Source organism: Theropithecus gelada, chromosome 17 (assembly GCF_003255815.1).
Source record: "Theropithecus gelada isolate Dixy chromosome 17, Tgel_1.0, whole genome shotgun sequence".
NCBI classification, from domain to species: Eukaryota; Metazoa; Chordata; class Mammalia; order Primates; family Cercopithecidae; genus Theropithecus; species Theropithecus gelada.
Window position 1 is genome coordinate 71,993,204 of NC_037685.1, and position 8,022 is coordinate 72,001,225.

The window sequence follows — 8,022 nt, forward strand, 5'->3', positions numbered from 1 at the left end:
CCTAGTTGCAAGTCTTCCAGCCCCTATGGTAGGTCATACACCAGCCTACATTAATCCTCTTAACGAAAGGCGACTTGCTTTGCAAAATCCATGTTGGCATGGAGGTCTCCTGTGGCCCTCCCCTGAAACCTTCTATCCCATTCCTCGTTCATGCCCTCCTGGGATGCCCTCACTACCCACAAGCCTCTCGCCGCATGCCCCCCGGATTATAATTGCTTGTTTCTTCCTCCTCTGCTTGGACCATGATTTCTTTGAGGCTAGCCGTTGGCTCTTTCACTTCTGCATTTCCAGCAGTTAGTTTGGGTTGACAGCATCCAACACAGGATGGGTACTAAAGGGAAGTTTGTTACTGATAGGAAGGAATGCTCCGATTTGCTTTCTGAGAACCAGAAACAGGTGCTATGAGGTGGCTGCGTCTAACATAGATCTCGGTGAATGGTAGGGATTTCAACAGGCAGAATTGGTGGGGATCATCCTGCACATGACATGTAATCTGCTTTTTAAAAATTATTATATCCCTCAGCATTTTCCCGTATCCTTAATATGCTATATGGGACATTCTCAGTTGCCCAACAACCCTTCCCTTGCCCTTCTTTTTTTCAGGTTTGGATGGTGATGTCTCCAGGAAGGTGGACCCTCCCACAGTCCCAAGGGGATGAGTCCTCATTGCTCCAAACCAGGGGTTGACCAACCGCAGCCTGCTAGCCAAATCTGGCCTGCCACCTGTTTTTGTATGGCTTCATACCATACAAAATGCTTTTTATAGTTTCAAATGGTTGGGAAAAAAAAGAAAAAAGAAAAAAATTCTTTGTGCCAGATAAAAAATATATAAAATTCAACTTTCAGTGTCCACAGGGACACTGGAACATAGGCATAATGATTTGTTTCCGGTGTCTCTAGCTGCTTTGGCTCTACAATGGCAGAGTTGAATATATGTGACAAGGACCACATGCCCTGCAAAGCCTGACATATTTACTGGCTGGTTCTCTTCAGAAGAAGCTTGCTGACCCTGTTCTCAAGCAATCATGCTAATGCCAATCTCCTCCAAGTGTTGATTTTTGGGAGGAGCATGAGACCTATTTCTCGGCCAATGAAACACACAAGGAAGCCTGACAGAGGGCTGCTGGGAAAGATTGTTTTCTCTGATGAGAGGGAGATATGTGAGCGTGCTTCCTTTTTGCCTTTGGATGTTGCATGTGAGGATGTGATAGGCAGAGCTGTGGCAGCCATCTTGTAGTCATGAGGGAAAAGCTAAGAGAACCACAGAGAAGCTGCCCCAGATATTGTTGAGCTGTTAAATTAACCAGCTCTGGAACCTGCTACCTCTACCTCTAGAATTTTTTAATATTCAAAGTAAATATACTAGGCAGGGCACAGTGGCTCATCCTGTAATCCCAGGACTTTGGGAAGATGAGGTGGGAGGATCACTTGAGCCCAGCAGTTTGAGACCAGCCTGGGCAATATAGTGAGCCAAATCTGTCTCTACAAAAAAAAAAAAAAAAAAAATTAGCTGGGCATAGTGGCACACACCTATAGTCCTAGTTACTGGGGAGGCTGAGGTGGGAGGATGACTTGAACCCAGGAGTTCAAGGCTTCAGTGAGCTATGCTCACACCACTACATTCTAGCCTGGGCAACAGAGCCAGATCCTGTCTCTAAACAAACATAAACTGACAGTTAGGCATTCTGTTCATTGTGGCCAAATTCATCCTAAAGCATATGATGTGAGAAGAGTATTTCCTCTTATTGATGAACCATAAAATGTTAACCATTTATGAGCATTTTCCCTTAATTATTTGTTATTATAAGTTTTATATTTTTAAAAATATATACCTTACAAATTCAAATTTAAGGATTATTAACTCTCAGAGGGAACACAGAGAAATAAAATAAAAACAAATTTAAGTCTCATAAAATATGTGCCTCAGCTAGTGCCTTCTCCCTCTCCCTCTCCTTCGGCTTCCTTCTCCTCCCACTTCTGTTCCCCATTTCTTTCCCTGTACCATTAAAACGTTGCCAAGGAAAAGACAAATGAAAAAAATTGCCCATCCCCAAAACACTGTTCTAACAAGTCTTTTACTGGATGCAGATCGCCCTCTTATTCTATGTAGATTGACAGAAATCCAAATCCATGTTTATCTATTTAAAATACAAATTCCATTATGGTTATTAGAGCCTGGGAAAGGCAGAGGGAGGAAAAGATAGGGAGAGACCGGTCAACAGAGATGAAATTTAAGCTAGATAAGAGGAACAAATTCAAGTGCTCTATAGCACTGTAGGGTGAATATAGTTAACAATAATTTATTGTGTATGTTCAAAGAGCTGGAAAAGAGGATTTTGAATGTTCCCAACACAAAGAATGAGAAATGTTTGAGGTGAGGCCTATGTTAATTGCCCTGATTTGACCATTACACATTGTATACATGTATTAATGTATCACTCTGTACCCAAAAAATATGTGCGATTAGTATATGTCAACTAGAAATAAAAGGAACAAATAAAATAACATACAAATTCTACCTGACTCCAAAAAAGACTTATGGGAGTTTTCAATAAAAGTTACATCAGCAGCCAGGAGTATTTAATGGGTACTAAAATTGCATAATCAAAAGCAAATTTTCTTCTTCTTCTTCTTCTTCTTTTTTTTCAAGACAGAGTCTTGCTCTGTCACCCAGGCTGAAGTGCAATGACGCGATCTCAGCTCACTGCACTGCAACCTCCGTCTCCTGGGTTCAAGCAATTCGCCGGCCTCAGCCTCCTGAGTAGCTGGGATTACAGGCACCTGCCACCACAGCCAGGTAATTTTCGTATTTTTAGTAGATACGGGGTTTCTCCATGTTGGCCAGGCTGGTCTCAAACTCCTGACCTCAGGTGATCTGCCCGCCTCGGCCTCCCATCTTCTTTCTTATTAACTATAAATACGTTTGAGTCAGAGATGTTTTATGCTGTTGATCTGTTTGCAACTCCAATGAACTCACTTTGTTAAAACATGTCCCGTGTGGTATAAGAACCAGGGATACATTTTCTGAAATTATTTCTCCTTTTAGTGTCATTAACCAGTGCATTGTGAAATTCTGTTGAAATAGCAAACGCTTGCTTGTCCATGCAGACATTCCATGTCTGTCCTCTCACCTCTGACCTGCGTCACACCTGCCACCCATCACAAAGTCAGCTGCTTTCAAATCTCCGAATCGTGCAATTCCAAGTGCAGCAAACAGTTACCTGGAGCAAGAGGTCAATGTGCTGACGTGTTTCCTATTTGGAACCTAGGTCTGAAATAGTATTGAGTTGAGCTACCTCTACAGAGAGCAGTGATCCACGTCTTTAAAATGTTGTTCTCAAGAGGCCATAGGATTCCTAGGATTTTTTTGTTGTTGTTGTTTTGTTTTGTTTTGTTGAGACAGAGTCTCACTCTGTCACCCAGGCTGCAGTACAGTGGCACAATCTTGGCTCACTGCAACCTCCACCTCCCAGGTTCAAGCGATTCTCCTGCCTCAGCCTCCGGAGTAGCTGGGATTACAGGCACGTGCCACCAAGCCCGGCTAACTTTTGTATTTTTAGTAGAGACAGGGTTTCACCATGTTGGTCAGGCTGGTCTCAAACTCCGGACCTCAGGTGATCCACTCCCATTAACCTCCCAAAATTACAGGCATGAGCCACTGCGCCCAGCCAGGATTCCTAGGAAATTACACTCAGAACAAAGTTTGCATGGACACTTTCTTAATTTAGTGCCAACCAGATGATTTTACAATCACTTCTCTGAGCATCTGAGAGATACGAAGCATTTTAACATCTATGTATTTATTTCTTTCTTCCTAAAATAAAGAGAGCAGACTAAGAGCCACTGTTGTGGGGGATTTTAAGCTGCTGAGGTGACTTTTATAAAATATTATAGAAGGAGATGTATTTCAGAAGAAAAAATTTCCAGTTCCTACAGCCCTCTTGCCTTTTTTTTTGAGATGGAGTCTCGCTGTGATGCCCAGGCCAGAGTACAGTGGTCCAATCTCAGTTCACTGCAACCTCCGCCTCCTGGGTTCAAGCAATTCTCTGCCTCAGCCTCCTGAGTAGCTGGGATTATAGGCACCTGCCACCATGTCCGGCTAATTTTTTTGAATTTTTAGTGGAGACGGGGTTTCATCATATTGGCCAGGGTGGTCTTGAACTCCTGACCTTGTGATCCACCCGCCTCAGCCTCCCAAAGTGCTGGGATTACAGGCGTGAGCCACCGCGTCTGGTGCCTCTTGCTTTTAATAAGAAGCCTCGGCTGGGCTCGGTGGCTCACGCCTCTAATCCCAGCAATTTGGGAGGCTAAGGTGGGCAAATCGCTTGAGGTCAGGGGTTTGAGACTAGCCTGGCAAACATAGTGAAACGCCATCTCTACTAAAAATACAAGGCCGGGCGCGGTGGCTCAAGCCTGTAATCCCTGCACTTTGGGAGGCCGAGACGGGCGGATCACGAGGTCAGGAGATCGAGACCATCCTGGCTAACATGGTGAAACCCCGTCTCTCCTAAAAAATACAAAAAACTAGCCGGGCGCGGTTGCGGGCGCCTGTAGTCCCAGCTACTCGTGAGGCCGAGGCAGGAGAATCGCTTGAACCCGGGAGGCGGAGCTTGCAGTGAGCTGAGATCTGGCCACTGCACTCCGACCTGGGCGACAGAGAGAGACTCCGTCTCAAAACAAAAACAAAAACAAAAACATCAGCCGGGCATGATGGCGGGCGCCTGTAACCCCAGCTACTTAGGAGGCTGAGACAGGATAATTGCTTGAACCCGGGAGGCAGAGGTTGCAGTGAGCCGAGATTGCGCCATTGCACTCCAGCCTGGGCGACAGAGCAAGACTCCGTCTCAAAAAAAAAAAAAAAAAAAGCCTCTGGAAGAGAGCACTGCACAGTGTGGCAGCTGAGCACCTGACCTTTGGAGTTGGACAGAACTTTGCTGAGTCCCTGCTTTTCTCTTAGCACCTGTGTAATGTGGCCTCTCAACGCCTTGGTTTCTTCTCCAACCTCATTCTTACCAGCCATTGGGCTAGGCAAGGGGATACAGCAACTAAGTTGGACAGAAGACAAATGGATGAGAGTTTGTGCAAAAAAAACAAAAAAGATAACTTTGTAGATTATGGATTAAAAATCTGAGCAAAATTCCGATCATTTCTCATAGAACAAATTGGGAGGCGTGGAGAGGAGAAATGTGGAAGGCTTGGGAGTGATGAGAGTTTGGAACAGTCTTTGTCAGGACAGGACAGGAAGGGGCTCAAGGAAGACATGACAAAGCACTAGGGGCCAATGGCTAGAGGAGAACACCATGCGCCCTGCATGGTGGACTGTTCCAACAGGCTGATGGACAGGGGGCTCAAAGGAACCGGTGATGCAGTCATGCTGTGGCTGGGGTTTACAAAAGGCTAAGTGACTCAGTAAAGGTCACACAGGGACATTTACACAAACATCCTGGCCCCGAGTCCAGTGCTCTTTCTAATCTAGAACAGGGTCCTTCCTTTTTTTTTTTTGAGACAGGGTCTTGGTCACAGTTGCCCAGGCTGGACTGCAGTGGCGTGAACACGGCTCACTGCAGCTTCAACCTCCCAGGCTCAAGAGATCCTGCCACAGTTTCCCCAGTAGCTGGGACTACAGGCATGCGCCACCACACCAGGTTTAAACAAATTTTTTGTTGTTGTTCTGATTTTTAGTACGGACAGGGGCTCACTGAAACTGCCTTTGCAAAAATCATAACAGAAAATTATGATGGTGAAAGAGATCTGACCTAACTGACTCCATCTTGCTTCTAACCTCCAAACTGTCCTTGTTCTGGGCGTAGGCCCAACTAACTTTGGGAGGAGCTTAGTTTACAGTTTAGTGTTGAAACAAAGACAATAACAGCCCTTTCCCAAAACAAATACCCTTCCTGCCTGGGGACCAGGCTGCCTTGGTAGGACTAACAAATTAGCCACAAGTTTACAAATTATGGTTTAGGAGTCACGCAGCTGGAGGCTGCAAGATTCTAAACCTCCCCAAATTGCTCCTCAGGATGACATCACTATTGTAAAACCTAAGATCAGAGATAAGATTGAGATATTTTGCAGACCCTGTACTAGACGGATTGATCAGCTGGCACTACCCAGATTGATAAACTGACTCATCTGGTTTTGTGGCCCCCACTCAGGAACCGACGCAGCTCAAGAGGACAGTTTAGACTCCCTATGATTTCACCTCCAACCTGACCAATCAGTACTCCCACTCACTGGCCCCCGACCCACCAAATTATCCCTAAAAACTCCAAACCCCGAATTCTTGGGAAGATTGATTTGAGTAATAAAAAAACTCTGGTCTCCTGTACAGCTGGCTCTGCATGAATTAAACTGTTTCTCGATTGCAATTCCCCCATCTTGATAAATTGGCTTAGTTGAGGCAGCGGGTGAGAAGAACCCATTGGGCAGTTACATCACTATGTTGCCCAGGTTCGACTCGAATTCCTGGGCTCGAGCAATCCTCCTGCCTCAGCCTCCCAACATGTTGGGATTACAGGCATGAGTCACTGCACCCGGCCAAGTCTGTCCTTAATCAGGGTTCTTTTGGGTCTCATTTTCCTAAGCTGCAAAAGCCATTGGACCAGGTGATGTTGCCAACCCCTTTAAGCTGCTGTAACCGTAGTTTCGGCTCCTGGGTCTGCTTTCAATTAGTTATGTTCCCCATCACTTTGGACAAGTCATCCCAACTCCCTGGCTTCTTTCTGTAACTCGATTATGGTCCAGAAGCCCGAGTTCTAAAGTGCTGATTCTGATGAGGGCCCACTTACCAGGCACTCTGATCCCATCATAGCATCTACTACAGCCTGGGAGGTGTATTCAAGTGTGCATTCATGTTAAGCAGAAACACCAATCAAATCACTTAAATAACGTAGGCAATAATCCAATAGCACAGTCAGACATGGTGGCTCACACATGTAATCCCAGCACTTTGGGAGGCCGAGGTAGGTGGATCACCTGGGGTCAGGAGTTCGAGACCAGCCTGGCCAAGGTGGTGAAACCCTGACTCTAAAAAAACACAAAATTGCCGGGCGCGGTGGCTCCAGCCTGTAATCCCAGCACTTTGGGAGGCCGAGACGGGTGGATCACGAGGTCAGAAGATCGAGACCATCCTGGATAACACGGTGAAACCCCGTCTCTACTAAAAAATACAAAAAACTAGCCGGGCGAGGTGGCGGGCACCTGTAGTCCCAGCTACTCAGGAGGCTGAGGCAGGAGAACGGCATAAACCCGGGAGGCGGAGCTTGCAGTGAGCTGAGATCTGGTCACTGCACTCCAGCCTGGGCAACAGAGCGAGACTCCGTCTCAAAAAAACAAAAACAAAAACAAAAACAAAATTAGCTGGGCGTGGTGGCGCATGCCTGTAATGCCAGCTACTTGGGAGGCTAAGGCAGGAGAATCACTTGAACCCGGGAGGGGGAGGTTGCAGTGAGCTGAGATTGCGCCATTGCACTCCAGCTTGGATGAGAGAGTCTAAAAAAAAAAAAAGAAAAAGAAAATAATAATAATCCAACAGCACATCCAAACAAGGCTGAAAGTTGTAAAATAAAATTACACTGTGTGGAGGGTGTGCATGTGTGTTAGAGACGAGGTCTCTGTCATCCAGCCTGGAGTGCAACAGTGCCATCATAGCTCACTGTGGCCTCCAATTCCTGGCCTCAAGCAATAATCCCGCCTTGGCCTCCCAAATAGCTGAGACTAGAGGCACGTGTCACCACACCTTGTTTTTTGTTGTTGTTGTGTGTTTTTATGAGACGGAGTCTCGCTCTGCACCCAGGATGGAGTGCAGTGGTGCGATCTAGGCTCACTGTAACCTTCACCTCCCAGGTTCAAGCCTCAGCCTCCCTAGTAGCTGGGAGGCTACGCACCACCACGCTGGGCTAATTTTTGTAATTTTAGTAGACGGGGTTTCACCATGTTGGCCAGGCTGCTCTTGAACTCCTGACCTCAGGGGATCCGCCCACCTCGGCCTCCCACAGTGCTGGGATTACAGGCGTGAGCCAC